Here is a 15918-nt window from a genome sequence, read left to right on the forward strand (position 1 = left end):
GGCTTTCCATTAATGCCATGAGCAGTAAATCCACACTGAATTGTGAGAGTCAAATGAGGTAATATAAGTGAAAATGCTCTGCAGTATTTAAGGCAAAACAGTGGACATCAAACATAAAAGCCAGTGGTATAGCAGGCCACATTTTTTAAAAAGTAAGATTTACTACAGGAAGCAGCAATCATCCAACTCAAACCATAAGACAGGCAGAGATGGAAATAGGAGAGAATTGTTCAAGACTAAGAAACCTACAAGTAGTTTACTATGTCTTGGTTTCCCCAGGTTAGTTCTGGTTTTACACTGTTATCCTGAGGCACTGAATTAACTACACCCCCTTTCAATCTCAAATATGCCCAGATTTGAATGATAAACAGTCACTCTTTCAAAAAGACTTATGACAGGACAGCAATGTTTGGATTCCAATTTAAACGTCAAATAACTTAGACAATAGTGGAAATTTGATACTGATTTTCGATGATAACAATGAATTATTATTAATTTTTTTAGGTTTGAAAATGTATAAGAAAAGTCCTTAATTATATTGTTGTTGAGATGCATACTCAATAACAAAAATGTATTTAAAGGGAAAATGACATGTGTGGGGCAAATTGTAAGTCAAAAATGGAAGGGGGTAGAATACAGGAAATCAATATATCAAAATATAACAGCTGTTGAAACTGGGAGATTGGTACACAAGGGCTCATGGGACTCTCCACTTCTGTGCATTTGAAAATGTTCATATTATTACTATTTAATATAACAGTATTGTTATAACACATGTTATTATTATAACATTTAAAGGGTGAAATTTATATAACATATAAATTACAAAATAATAGTGTTAAAGAACCTATCAGTGGCTGCTAGGGGTTAGGGTTAAGGATAGTGATTTTCTTTTAGAAAATTTATATTTTGAGGCTAAACAAGAGAATTTAAACATAAAATTCTCTCTGCCAGTTAGGGCCTCCTCCCTCCCTCTTTACAGTGCAATATGCATCTTCATTACCCATTAACCAGACCTCCTCAAAGATGAGAACGCCTTCTTCACAATAAAGATCAATTTTTATATCCTTTCTTCTGACACTAGTAATGGGACTTCTTAGATTAGTACTCTTTCCCAATTCTGTAAGGGGCCATGGTGATGTACTGCTTGCTTTGTATGTGCTTATCTAGACTATTTATATTTGATTAACTTTATGTAAAATACCAGTGTGTCATTTTGATGTATGACCCTTTGACTTGAAAAGGTATATGAATGTGCCTTCAACCACTAACAGGCAGAGCAATTCTCAGAGCTTCTGAGAGTCTGTCTCCCATATTATAATCCTTGGTTTGGCTTGAATAAAATTCTCCTTTTCTTCTTAAGCAGGCCTGCAAGCCGGGTATTGTACCCACTGAGTTCACCATTCTACCACAAGCAGAATTTGAAAAAACCCACCACAAGGCGTGCCTCTTCCTCCCTCAGCCGCTGCGCGGCCTGCCTTTGCGCCTGGATGCTAGTGACCTGGGCATTTAGCCCCAGGCGCGTGTTCTCCACGAGCTCCTTCTGCCTCCTCTCCTCCTTAGCCTCTCGCCTTTCTTTGGCCAGGCGGTCTTCCTCCCAGAGCTTTGAGAACATCTGCTCTTCCACCACCTTCTGCCTTTTCAGCTCCTCGTTAAACGCTATCTGAGCTTTCCGATCCTCGCACACCGCCTTCTGATGGATACAAAACAGCTCAGTGCGTAGCTCCTGGCAGCGTTCCCTGAAAGGGCAATTTAAAAAAGAAATCGGGCCTTTCATAAGACATTGCTCTCTTTAGGCACAAATCTACACTGTCAGACACTGAAGTGAGCAAGTTAAAGAACTGGATATAGGCCATCTGAGCGCGGATACACATCAGGGAGCAGCAAGGAGGAAGATGCCAGGATGCCACAGACAAAATCCAGGCCCTGGAGTCAAGCGGAGCAGCCTCTGAATCCTGGTTCTGCCGTTTCCTGTGTGACCTTGGGTCACAAACTCTATCTATCTGAGCCTATTTTTATATCTGTAAAAGAACTGTCTTTTAAGGTTCTGCTAAGGTTCAGAGATAAATGGATGTAAATACCTGGTAGATAATAGGAGCTCAGTAAATGGTAATTACTGTGATTACTATGGAGGAAACAGGAGAGGAACAAGTCCCTGCAACATTACAGTTAGATTAAGGCTTTGGTAGAAAGAGACCCTGTGTGTACACCCAAGAAGAGATCCAAGGATAGTGTCTGCATGACCACGGTGATGCTTCCCTATTGCCTCTGGATTCCAGGCAGGACAGGACACATGTCCACTAAAGGGCTTACCGTTAGAGTTGAGAAAACAGTCCTATTCTTGCCTTTTGGCAACCAGGTTTATGTCACTATTCAAGAGGAAATGTTATTTCAGTAAGTGTTTAGACCTTATCCTTTCTTCAGCTTTCTTCAGATGTTCTTCATTGAGCCCATTTTTAATATAAGAGCTGTAAAATTCAACACTGACTGTACTTTAGAATTATTCAGCTAAATTTTCTAAAGTTCGCTCTTCCTTTCCTCCAGATCAGACTTGTTAAACTAGAATATCAGGGGATAAGTCCCATCTGCATTTTTTAAAGAGTGCCTCATGTGGTTCTGACATTTAGACAAGTTTGAGAGAACATTTGATGGGAAGGCTTTTTTAAAAAAAATCAATTCTTCCTGTCTTCTAAATCAAATTCTACATGAAGAAGCTAAAGTCTGGAAAATGAGCTCAACAAAGAATTTTAGAGAAATTTGAATTGCTAAGACTGAAAGAAAGGATGAGGTCTAAACTCTTACTACCTAAGGGTGGCCAATATCACACAAAATGACATTTATCAGATGCAGTTGAGTATTGTTTACCATTTGATGAGGATTAGTCTCATTTCTCTAAACAAATCTCTGTGAGAGCTGGGATTCAGGATATATTTCAGAAACATATGACCCACACTACTTACCCAATGGCCAATAAATAATTGTTGGTTTAACTGATACATAATTATACTGATTAGCAACATACCAGCCATCCACATTCTGTGGAAGGTGCAGTAGGTAACAGAAGCTGAAATTACTAGGTTACAAAAAAGAAAAACAAACCACACACTTTAACACTGAAAAAAAAATTCATCTGTCTAGAATTCATCAGTGAAATTCTCAGATTTGGCCATAATAACTTACTAAAGTCCTTCTCAATCCCATGATTCATATTCTAACAAAGCTATTCAATTAATGGAAATCTAAAACCTAAGAAATATGGCTTATATTTAAAATTATTTAAAATAAAATAAACTCTTTATTCCTAAGTATAAAACTAATACATGCTCATTGCAGAAAAACTATAAAATAAAATTATGAAGATACTATAAATAATGGTAGTCCTACTATTAAGAGATAAACACTATTAGTATGTTAATATATATTTCTTTCCTATGTATATATCTTTTTACTAGAATTGGGGTCTTTCTGTATATCTATATCGCCTGTATTTTAATTTTTCCACCTATCATTTTATTGGGAGTGTTTTCTCATGAAATATTCTTTAAAATGTTTTCTAACTTCAAAACCTTATTATAGTTTAATAAGCTGCATAGTAGAAACTAGAGTCTATAAACACATTACAGTTTACTTAAACATTCCCTTGTTTGATAAGCATAAATGTTACTTCTGGCTTTTATTACAATGTTGCAACAAACATGGTTTCTGTCACTCTTTCTGTTTATTGCTAATGATTTTTTTAAGGTAATTCCTTCCTTAATATAAAACCAGAGTACAAAAACATTCTTAAGGCAGTTAGTTGATGATACTTGCTGCCAAGAAGGCCAGAAGTGATACCATATGAAAGAGCTCATATCATATTCATTTTTTTAGATCAGTAGGTCTTCAAATTTTTTGATTATTCATGTCTTTCAGTAAAAAAATTCTAAGCACCCATAATATTATTTATAAATTATATGAGGTTATTAATATGTAACTATATCATATAAATTAGCTAGCTACAAAAATTAAAATGAGCCGAGCTAAAAAGCATCAAATAGAATACTTACCTATTTTAATGATAATAATTACTGATAAGAGGAAAACTTTTTGTCGGTGCTTTACATGGTACTTTTACATATAAAATCTTATTTCATCCTCATAAGGACCTTATAACTTAGATGGGGCAGCAAGTATTATCCCCATTTCAGAGTTAAAGAAATCAAATATCAGGAAGCCATAATTTCTTTCCAAGTCACAAAGCCAGGAGTAATAATATTATAAACTATAGTTATTAAGTGCCTATTATTTGCCAGGCACTGTTCTAAGCAGTTTACATGTCTGAACTCTTACAATCTTCATAACAACCAATATTCCAACAAACACTGTTGTAAGCTCATTATTACGATTATTTTATCCTCAGTTTGCAGATGAGGAAATGAAGGCACAGAGCAATATTGGGTAGCAAAGGAATCCACTGACAAAATGAAGGGAAAGCTACTGAATAGAGAAAACATTTGCAAATAGCATGACTGATAAGGGGTTAATATCCAACATATATAAAAACAACCCATACAACTCAATTAAGAAAAAAACAATTTAAAATGGACAGAGGAACTGAAGACATTTTTCCAAAGAGGACATGCAAATAGTCAACAGGCACATGAAAAGATGATTAGCGTATCATCAGGGAAATGCAAATCAAAACCACAGTGGGAGAACTCCTTGGCAGTCCAGTGGTTAGGACGTCACGTTTTCACTGCCGAGTGCCTGGTTTCAATCCCTGGTCAGGGAATTGAGATCCCATAAGCGACACAGTGTGACCGAGAGAAAAAGGAACAAAACAACAATGAGATTGCAGTTGCACTTGCTTGTCCAAAAGGCTATCATGAAAAAGAACGCAAATGACAAAGTTGGCAAGGATGTTATGCAGCCACGGTGGAAGACAGTATGAACGCTTCTCAAAAAACTAAAAATAAAACTAGCTCATGACCCAGCAATTACACACCTGGGTACATATCAGAAAAAATTAAACAACAACCAAAAAACCCCCAAAGCTAAAAACACTAATTTAACACACGCACCACAATGATAGCAGCATCATTTATAATCGTCAAAACATGAAAGCACGTAAGTGTCCATTAACAGATGAATGGACAAAGACGTGGTACAGATAGACAACAGACTACGCAGCCATAAAAAGGAGTGGAGTTTTGCCATCTGCAGCAAAATGGATGGACTGGAGGGCGTTATGTTAAGTAAAATAAGTCAGAGAAAGAGAAATACTGTATGTTACCACTTATATGTGGAATCTAGAAAATACAACAAGCTAGTGAATATAATGAAAAAGAAGCAGACTCATGGATATAGAAATCAAACTAGTAGTTACCACTGGAGAGAGGCAAGTGGGAAGGGGCAATACAGGAGGAGGGGATAAAAACATTTTTTTTTTCACAATGTACTCGAAAGCATGGTCCGTAAAAGAAAAATCGATAAATTGGATTTCATCAAAATTAAAACCCTTTTCTATGTGAAAGACCCCACTAAGAGGATTTTTAAAAAAACAACAACAACAACAAGCTACAGACCAGAAAAAAATATTTCAAAACTATATATCCTACAAAGGACTCATATCTGGAATATACAAAGAATTCTCACTACTCAACAGCTAATCCAATTAGAAAATGGGCAAAAGGCATGAAGATATATTTCACCAAATTGAATATACACATGGCAGATAAGCATATGAAAAGTTGTCCAACATCACAACCCATTAAGAAAATGCCAATTAAGACCACAATGAAATATCACTGCACACCTCTGTCCTAATAATGACAGTATCAAAAGCTGGCAAAGATATGAAAAAAACTTGATCTTTTATACATTACTGGTAGAAATATAAAATCATACAGCTGCGTTGGAAAATAATTTATTAGTTTCTTACAAAATTAAGCATACATATAAGACCAGCTTGTGGCAATTATCTGAGAGAAAGGAAAACTTATGTTCACACAAATATATGAACACAAATGTTCTTATTAGATTCATTCATAATAGATAAAAACTAGAAGCAATCAAAATGTATGTCAATGAGTGAATGGTTTACAGAAATTTAAATACATCCACACAATGGAATACTACTCAGCAATAAAAATGACTATTAACACATGCAACAATTTAGATGAACTTCAAAGACAATTCATTGACTGAAAAGGCCAATTTTGACACATCACCTACTGTACAAGTTCATATATACAATATCAGGAAATTATGAAGGTGAGGGTAAGCATGGTAGTTGTGATTATAAAGGGAAGCACAGGAAGACCCATGTGCTGACTGGATAGTTCTGTATCTTGATTGTGTGGGGTATTAGATGGATCTACATAGATAATAAAATGGCACAGAACTATACATATACATTATGCCAATGTCAATTTCCTTGTATGATATTGTATTGTAACCACTGAAGGAAAACTGGGGCAAGAATATATGATATTTCTGTACTATCTTTGCAGTTTCTATGAATATCTAATTATTTACAAGTAAAAAGTTTTAAAAGTCACTGGTTATCTTGTTGTTATTATTCATTTCCTTTCATTATTGTTACTGAAAGTAATTTTGCTGTTTAGAAGACCCGGAACAATAAAAATGATCCATTCTAATTATCAAATATTTCAGGTATGCCACTAAATATACTGAAAGAAATTAATGTACTTATCTGCCAGAAAACATGTACAAGAATGTCCACAGCAGCTTTATTCATAAGGATCCAAAACTGGAGATACATGAAATGCCTATAACCTGGAGAATGAATAAACTGTGGCATATTTACACAATGGGATACTACAAGGAAGAGGAAGGGGAAGCAGAGGAAGAGGGATAATTTCATCTTGCTTTATATGTACATTAAAGCTTCAGTTATATTTGCAGTAATGGGGCATAATTTAGTATCCTTGATCAAAATTTAATCCTGGCCTTTCACTTTTATAATGAATTTAAACTGTATTTATGTTGCAGTTCTGTTAGAAGTACTGCATTAAAAAACACTGAAAATGGTTTGCTTTCAAGTAAATTATGGTAGTCTCCCTTATCCACCATTTCATTTTCTACAGTTTCTATTACCATGGTCAGCTGTATTCTGAAAACATTAAATGGAAAACTCCAGAAATAAGAATTTAAAATGTTTTCAATTGCACATTATTCTAAAGTGTGATGAAATTTTGCACCACCCAGCTCCATTCCACTTGGGATCTCCAACAACTGACACCCTCTGCTCCTGACATTCAGTCATCAGCATCGTCACAGATCAATGATCCAGAATCACCCAAAGCAGGTGACCTGTAGTCAGGTCAATAGCCTAATGCTATATCACAATACGGGACTTCCCAGGTAGCACTAGTGGTTAAGAACCTGCTTAAGAGGCTTAAGGGACCGGAGTTTGATCCCTGGGTCAGGAAGAGCCCTGGAGAAGGGTATGGCAACTCACTCCAGTATTCTTGCCTGGAGAAGCCTATGGATAGAGGAGCCTGGCAGGCTATGGGCCACAGGGTCACAGAGTCAGACAACTGGAGCAACTTAGCACACACACACGTGCACGTCACAATACATCATTCATCTTACTTACCATATAGACATTTTATTGGGTTTCCCTGGTGGCTCAGATGGTAGAGCGTCTGCCTACAATGCAAGAGACTCGGGTTCAATCCCTTGGTCAGGAAGATCTCCTGGAGAAGGAAATGGCAACCCACTCCAGTACTCTTGCCTGGAAAATTCCACGGACAGAGGAGCCTGGTAGGCTACAGTCCATGCAAAAGTCGGACACAACTGAGCAACTTCACTTTCACTTTTAGACATTTTATTAATCTCACATCATCACAAGAAGAAGGGTGAGTATAGTACAATAAGATATTTTGAGACACAGAGAGAGAGAGGGAGACCACATTTGTAAGTTTTATTACAGTATATTGTTATAACCACTCCATTTTATTATCCTCAATTGTTACTGATCTCTGAAATGTAACTAATGTATAAATTAAACTTTGTCAGGGATGTATAGGAAATGTATAGGATGTATAGGAAAAAAAACAGTGTATACAGAATTCAGTTTCAGACATTTACTGGGTATCTTGGAACGTATGCCCCATGGATAACATGGGTGACTGTTGCAGGATATAACTATTTCTTCTAAAATTCTAATTAATTCATCTAACAGCAAGGTATACAACATGAAGTTGTATACTCAGTTGTATAAGATTTCTTTACAAAATCTTTATAATTGTTACCAAATTAATAAGCATTTTAAGAATCCAAACCACTTATGAAACTTCATTTTTCTTATTGTGTAAAAAAGAAAAAAAAAACCGTTTACTAGAAAGTGGGAAATATACTAATGGTCCATTGAAATTCAATTCCTAGTTTCCCTTTTGCCCCTTACAGCATTTTCTCCTCCAGTAGCCAGTAGGGAGTATCTAGATCCTAACAAAGATGGGAGGTGAGGCGATGCTTTACATGGGTTACAGACAACAAGTGTAGATCAGGTGTATCCACAGAAAGGGTATGAGAAAGTCTTAGAATCGCTAGCTGGGCTGATTGGTGAAGGTATTTCTTTCCTGAAGTCAGTTAGTAAAAGCTGGAAGGGGTAAATACTACTTCACATGCAAACATAGCCATACAAGACTTCAAAGAATATAAAAATGAAGGAAAATATACACCAACAAAGGAATACAATGCTTTTCTAGTAGTCAATCCCAAAGAAACAGAGATGTACAAATTACCTGCTAAAGAATTCAAAACAACTGTTTTTAGGAAGATCAGTGAGTTAGTATACTGACAGATGACTCAACAAAATCAGGAAAACAACATAGGAACAAAATGAGAAGTTCAATAGAGATGAAAATCATCAAAAAGAACCAACCAGAAATTCTGGAGCTGAAAAATACAATGCATGAAATAAAAATCCAAAAGATAGCATCAACATCAGACACGAGCAAACAAGAGGAAGAAAAAAATCTGAGAATTCAAAGACAGAGGGGCTGAATGGATAAAAAACAAGATCCAACAACATGCTGCTTATAACAGACCTGTTTCAGGTTTAAGGCTGCTGCTGCTGCTGCTGCTGCTGCTAAGTCGCTTCAGTCGTGTCCGACTCTGTGCAACCCCATAGACAGCAGCCCACCAGGCTCTGCTGTCCCTGGGATTCTCCAGGCAAGAACACTGGAGTGGGTTGCCATTTCCTTCTCCAGTGCATAAAAGTGAAAAGCGAAAGTGAAGTCGCTACATATCTTTAAAGTCAAGGGATGGAAAAAGATACTCCATGAAAGCAGAAACCAAAAGAGAACAGAAGTAGCTATACTTAGACAAAATAGACCTTAACTCAAAAGATGTTACAAGATGTAACAAAAGACAAAAGATGGAACAAGAGACAGAGTCAACTCATCAAGAGGATATAACATTTATAAAGTCATCCCTTCATACCTGTAGCAGATTCACTTGAGGATCTGCCACAGATAACAAAATCCACAGATGCTCAAATTCTATAGTCAACCTTCCATATCCATGGTTCCACATTTGCAGATTCAATTAATCCCAGACCGTATAGCACTACATTTATTGGGAAGAAAACACATTTAAGTGGACTTTCAGAGTCTGTGTTGTTCGAGGAGTCAGCAGTATATGTGCTCAATATCAGAGCATTTAAATACGTTAAACAAAGATTAACAGATATCAAGGGAAAAATAGACAGCCGTGCAGTAATAGTAGGAGACTTCAATATTCCATTTCAGCAGTGCATAGATCATCCAGACAGAAAATCAATAAGGAAACAATAGATTGAACTCTATTTTAGATCAAGTGAATCTCACATACATACACAGAACGTTCCATCTAATAGCAGAATAATCTTCTCAAGTACACATGGAGCATTTTCCAGGACAGATCACATGCCCCATCACAAAAAAGTCTTACATTTACAAAGACTGAAATAATGTATCTTTTTTTTCTTTTACCACAATGGCATAAAAGTAGCAATCAATAACAGAAAGAAAGCTGAAAAAATTAACAGATGTGTGGAAATTTAAAAAACACACTCCTGAACAACCAATGGGTCAAAGAAGAAATCAAAGGGGAAATTTAAAAAAAAAAAAAACCTTAAGTGAAAATGGAAATACAACATATCCAAAATTATGAAATGCAGCCAAAGCCCCTTTATGAAGGAAGTTTATAACAATAAACACCTATATTAAGAGAAAAGAAAGATCTCAAAAATCTGACTTTAAACCTCAAGGCACTATAAAGAAAAAACTAAGCCCAAAGGAATCAGAAGAAAGGAAATAACAAAGATCAGAAAGGAAGTAAATGAAACAGAGACTAGAAAAATGATAAAACATATCAATAAAACTAATAGCTGTTTTTTCAAAGAGGTAAAATTGACAATCTTTAGCTGAACTAGCTAAGAAAAAATGATTCAAATAAATAAAATTAGAAATAAAAGAGGAAGCTTTACAACTGATACTGTAAAAATACAAGGGATCATGAGAGACTACTATGAACAATTATATGCAAACAAATTAGATAATATAAAAAAATGGGTTAATTCCTAGATACATATAACCTACCAAGACTGAATCATGACAAAACAGAAAATCTGAAAAGACCAATAATGAGTAAAGAGACTGAATCAGTAATCAAAACTCCCCGAAAAGAAGCCCAGGACCAGACGGTTTCACTGGTGAGTTCTACCAAACATTTAAAGAAGAATTAATACCAACCTTTCTCAAATCCTCCCAAAAAAATAAAGAAGAGAGAACACTTCATTATCCCTAATGAACACAAACGTGAAAATCCTCAATATAATACTAGCATGTTAGAAGAATCACATACCATAATCAAGCACAATTTATAGTTCAGTATATGCAGATCAGTAAATGCGCCACATCACATTAACAGAATGAAGGATAAACATTATACGATCATCTTAATAGCTGCAAAAGAAATTTGACAAATCCATGATACAAAAAACGCTCAACAAATGAAGTGCAGAAGGAATGCAGCTCAACACACTAAAGGCTATCCGTAACTAGCACACAGCTGACACCATGTTCAAAAGTGAAAAACTGAAGGCTTTTTCTTAAAATCAGGCATAAGACAATGGTGCCCACTCTCGCCACTTTTATCCAACATAGTACTGGAAATCCTAGCCAGAGCAGTTAGGCAAGAAAAAGAAATAAATATATCTAAAATGAAAAAGTGGAAGTAAAACTGTCTGTTTGCAGATGACATGATATTACTTTATGTATATAGAAAACCCTAAAGATTCCATCAAAAAGTGTTAGAACTAATCAGTGAATTCAGTAAAGCTATAGGAATTGAAATTAATAAACAGAAATCAGTTGCATTTTTATACACTAAAAATGAACCATCTGAAAGAGAAATTAAGAAACGAATCCTATTTCCAATAGCTTCAAAAACAATAAAAATAGGAATAAATTTAAGCAAGGAAGTTAAAGATCTGTACACTGAAAATTATAAGATACTGATGAAAGAAACTGAAGATTCAAATAGATGGAAAGATATCCTTTGTCCTTGGATTGGAATATTAATATTGTTATTAATAAAATGTCCTTACTACCCAAAGTGACCTATGTTCAATGCAATCCCTATCAAAATTACAATGGCATTTTCACAGAAAGAGAAAAAATTCCCAAAATTTCAATTGAATTACAAAAGATCTCAAATAGCCAAAGCAATCTTGATAAAGAACAAAGCTGGAAGTATCACACATTTGATTTCAAACTATATTACAAAGCTATAAAAATCAAAACAGTAATGATAGCAGCATAAAAACAGATGAATAGAGCAATACTCAGTTGGTAAAGAATCCGCCTGCAAAGAAGGAGACCCTGGTTTGATTCCTGAGTCAGGAAGATCTGCTGGAGAATGTATATGCTACCCAACTCCAGTATTCTTGGGCTTACCCTTGTGGCTCTGCTGGTAAAGAATTCACCTACAATGTGGGAGACCTGGGTTCAATCCCTGGGTTGGGAAGAGTCCCTGGAGAAGGGAAAGTCTACCCACTCCAGTATTCTGGCCCTAGAGAATTCCATGGACTGTATAGTCCATGGGGTCGTAAAGAGTGGGACACGAATAAATGACTTTTACTTTCAGAGCAGTGGAACAGAACAGGGGGCCCAGAAAGAATTCCACGTATCATATATATGGTCAACTAATCCTTTATAAAGAGGCCAAGAACACACAATGGGGAAAGGATAGTCTCTTCAATAAACAACCTTGGTGAAACTGGATGACCATTGGCAAAAGAATGAAACTGGATCACCATTTACAAAAATTAATTCAAAATGGATTAAAAATGTAAACATTAAGACCTGAAACTGTAAAATATGTAGAAGAAAACATAAGGGAAAAGCTCCTTAACACTGGTCTTGACAATGATTTTTTGGATAAGACACTAAAAGCAAAGGCAACAAAATAAAAAATAAACAAGTGGGACTATATCCAATTATTAATAAAAAGTTTCTTCACAGCAATGGAAACAACAAAGTAAAAAGGCAACCTACAGAATGGGAGAGAATATTTTCAAATCATGTATCTGTTAAAAGTTTAATATCTAATATATGTAAGAAAGTCATATAACTCAATAGCAAAAAACAAATAATCTGACTACACAAATGAACAAAAGCCCTGAGTAGGCATTTTTCCAAGAAGACGTACAAATGGCCAAAAAGTATGTGAAAAGGTACTCAACATCACAAATCACCATAAAAATGCCACTCAAAGCCACAATGAGATTATCACCTCACACCTGTTAGGACGGCTATTACAAAAAAAGATAAAAGCAAAGACAAATGTTGGCAAGGATGTAGAAAAAAGGACACCTTTATACACTGTGGTGGGAATACAAATTGGTAGAACCATTATGAAAAACAGTGTGGAGATCCCTCAAAAATTGAAACTAGAACTACCGTATGGAAACAAACTGCTTACTGAGGTAGGAATGGATAAAGAAACTGCAGAGCGGAATATTGTGCACTCAGTCATGTCTGACTCTTTGTGGCCCCGTGGACTGTAGCCCACCAGGCTCCTCTGCCCATGGAATTTTCCAAGCAAGAATACTGGAGTGGGTTGCCATTTCCTACTCCAGGAATGGAATATTACCCAGCATAAAAAAGAAAATTCTGCTCTTTGATTCAACATGGATGAACCTGTAGGATATAATACTAAGTGAAATAGGCTGGACAGAGGAAGACAAATACTGTATGATCTCACTAAACATGGAATCTAAGGGGAAAAAAAGGTTTGACATATAGAAACAGAGAGTAGGGTGTCAGTTCTCAGGGGCTAGGGGATAGAAGAAAAGGGAAGATTTGCTCAAAGGATATAAATTTTCAGTAATAAGATGAATGAGTAAGTTTTGGGGATCTAGTATAGAGTATGCTTATTTAACTTATATGCGGAGTACATCATGAGAAACGCTGGGATGGATGAAGCACAGGCTGCAAACAAGATTGCCGGGAGAAATATCAATCACCTCAGATATGCAGATGACACCACCCTTATGGAAGAAAGTGAAGAGGAACTAAAAAGCCTCTTGATCAAAGGGAAACAGGAGAGTGAAAAAGTTGGCTTAAAGCTCAACATTCAGAAAACGAAGATCATGGCATTTGGTCCCATCACTTCATGGCAAATAGATGGGGGAACAGTGGAAACAGTGTCAGACTTATTTTTGGGGGCTCCAAAATCACTGCAGATGGTGATTGCAGCCATGAAATTAAAAGACACTTACTCCTTGGAAGGAAAGTTATGACCAATCTAGACAGCATATTAAAAAGCAAAGACATTACTTTGCCAACAAAGGTCCGTCTAGTCAAGGCTATGGTTTTTCCAGTAGTCATGTATGGATGTGAGAGTTGGACTATAAAGAAAGCTGAGCGCTGAAGAATTGATGCTTTTAAACTGTGGTGTTGGAGAAGACACTTGAGAGTCCCTTGGACTGCAAGGAGATCCAACCAGTCCATCCTAAAGGAGATCAGTCCTGGGTGTTCATTGGAAGGACTGATGTTGAAGCTGAAACTCCAATACTTTGGCCACCTGATGCGAAGAGCTGACTCATTGGAAAAGACCCTGATGCTGGGAAAGATTGAGGGCAGGAGGAGAAGGGGACTACAGAGGATGAAATGGTAGGATGGCATCCCCCACTCAATGAACACAAGTTTGGGTAGGCTCCGGGAGTTGGTAATGGACAGGGAAGCCTGGTTTGCTGCAGTTCATGGGGTCGCAAAGAGTCAGACACGACTGAGTGACTGAACTGAACTGAACTGAATGTAGAGTATGGGGACTACAGGTGGTAATACTGTATTGTATACTTGAAATACGTTGAAAATAAATCTTATGCATTATCACCACAAAGGAAACAGACAAAACTTCTTAGTGCAATGATGTATGTATAATTACCAAGACTTACATATACAACTGCTGTGCCCTGTTAGGGCTACACTTTACTGTAAATCAGTCTTCCTAAATAATTTTTAATATACAAACTTCAGAGTCTATGTGTATGTTTTTCTGACATCATTACCTGAATTGCTGGTCTAGCTTTTCAGCCACAAAATCCTGTCTCTCTTTTTCTTTCTTCTCTCTTAATAATCTTATTTTATCTCTCATTCTATCTTTTTTCTCCTCAATTGTTTCTTCTTTCAATTGCATTTCAGTAAAATACTCATTTTCTTCTGATGCTAAAAGTTCATGTAACCTAGGTTCACAAAACAAAATGACAACAACAAGCAAAGGAATTAAAACTGTCATGCTACATGCACCATTTCATTAATTGGTTTTTATTTTGTTAAATTCAATTTCAGAAGTATATGTTCAGTTGTAAATTTTGTAAGAAGGAAAGATCATTACAGTATTCCATAAAATAAGTTGTCACCTAAAGCAATAAAGAGACTAATCTATGCCACATCTTATTTGATCACGTACAGATGAGCTATGTGATTTATAGTTCAAGAAAAAAAGCAAAATGAGCAAGATTTTAATTATAATAACAAAATATGATACAATATGTTCTTTTGATTTCTATCAATAGGTTATCACAAGTGAAAATAAAAATAAGCTATTGGTTTGGTAGGAATAAGAATAGCTCAGCCACGATCCTTACTATAAAAATTCACTTGATTTTTGATTGGTCAATCTCAGGCTCTGGTTTCAGCAATATCTCAGAGTCTGGATGAGCCAGGTTTTAAGCCTTACTTATTCCGTCTTTCTTCAGTGTTGATGATAAACCCTTGCACGGCATCCTTGACTCTTGCTTTCACAAGACTGTCCACAAACTTGCGGTCATTGTGCTGCTGCCACTCAGTTTTCAAGCGATCCCGCTCGATTGACTTAATGGAGGCCAAGATAGCATGATGTTTCTGATGACTGTGTTGGATTCTTTCCAGATGATGCTCAGCTCCTTGGACTTTGGGAGGCTTGGCTCTCTGGAACAAAAAAAGAAAAGCAAGTATCACTTATGATAGACCCAAAATCCACTGCATATTTTCAGTTAATCCAATACCCATATTAAACAAAACTTGGTATATAAAACTAATATCCTGCTATAACTGTAAACAACTTAAGTGTCTAAGATGTAAGTTGTTTAAATTATTTGAAACCTGTACCTAAGATGTCATCAAATCAGTCTCAACTATTTCTCAAATAAATAAAATTCATTTGAATAAAAGTTGAATAAAAGTTCATGGAATTATAAAGTCAAAAATTTGAATGGGACTCCAGAGATTATCTAATCAAATCAGAGACTTAATTTATTTGCCCAAAGTGCTCTGAGTAGTGAGGGTAGAACTGGGTAGAACAAGAATTAAAGGTCTTCTAATTCCTGACCTTAATCTTGCCACCTACTATCCCACCTTGCTTTTCAGGGCTCTGACAACA

The sequence above is a fragment of the Ovis canadensis genome, chromosome 23, assembly GCF_042477335.2.
Source record: "Ovis canadensis isolate MfBH-ARS-UI-01 breed Bighorn chromosome 23, ARS-UI_OviCan_v2, whole genome shotgun sequence".
NCBI classification, from domain to species: domain Eukaryota; kingdom Metazoa; phylum Chordata; class Mammalia; order Artiodactyla; family Bovidae; genus Ovis; species Ovis canadensis.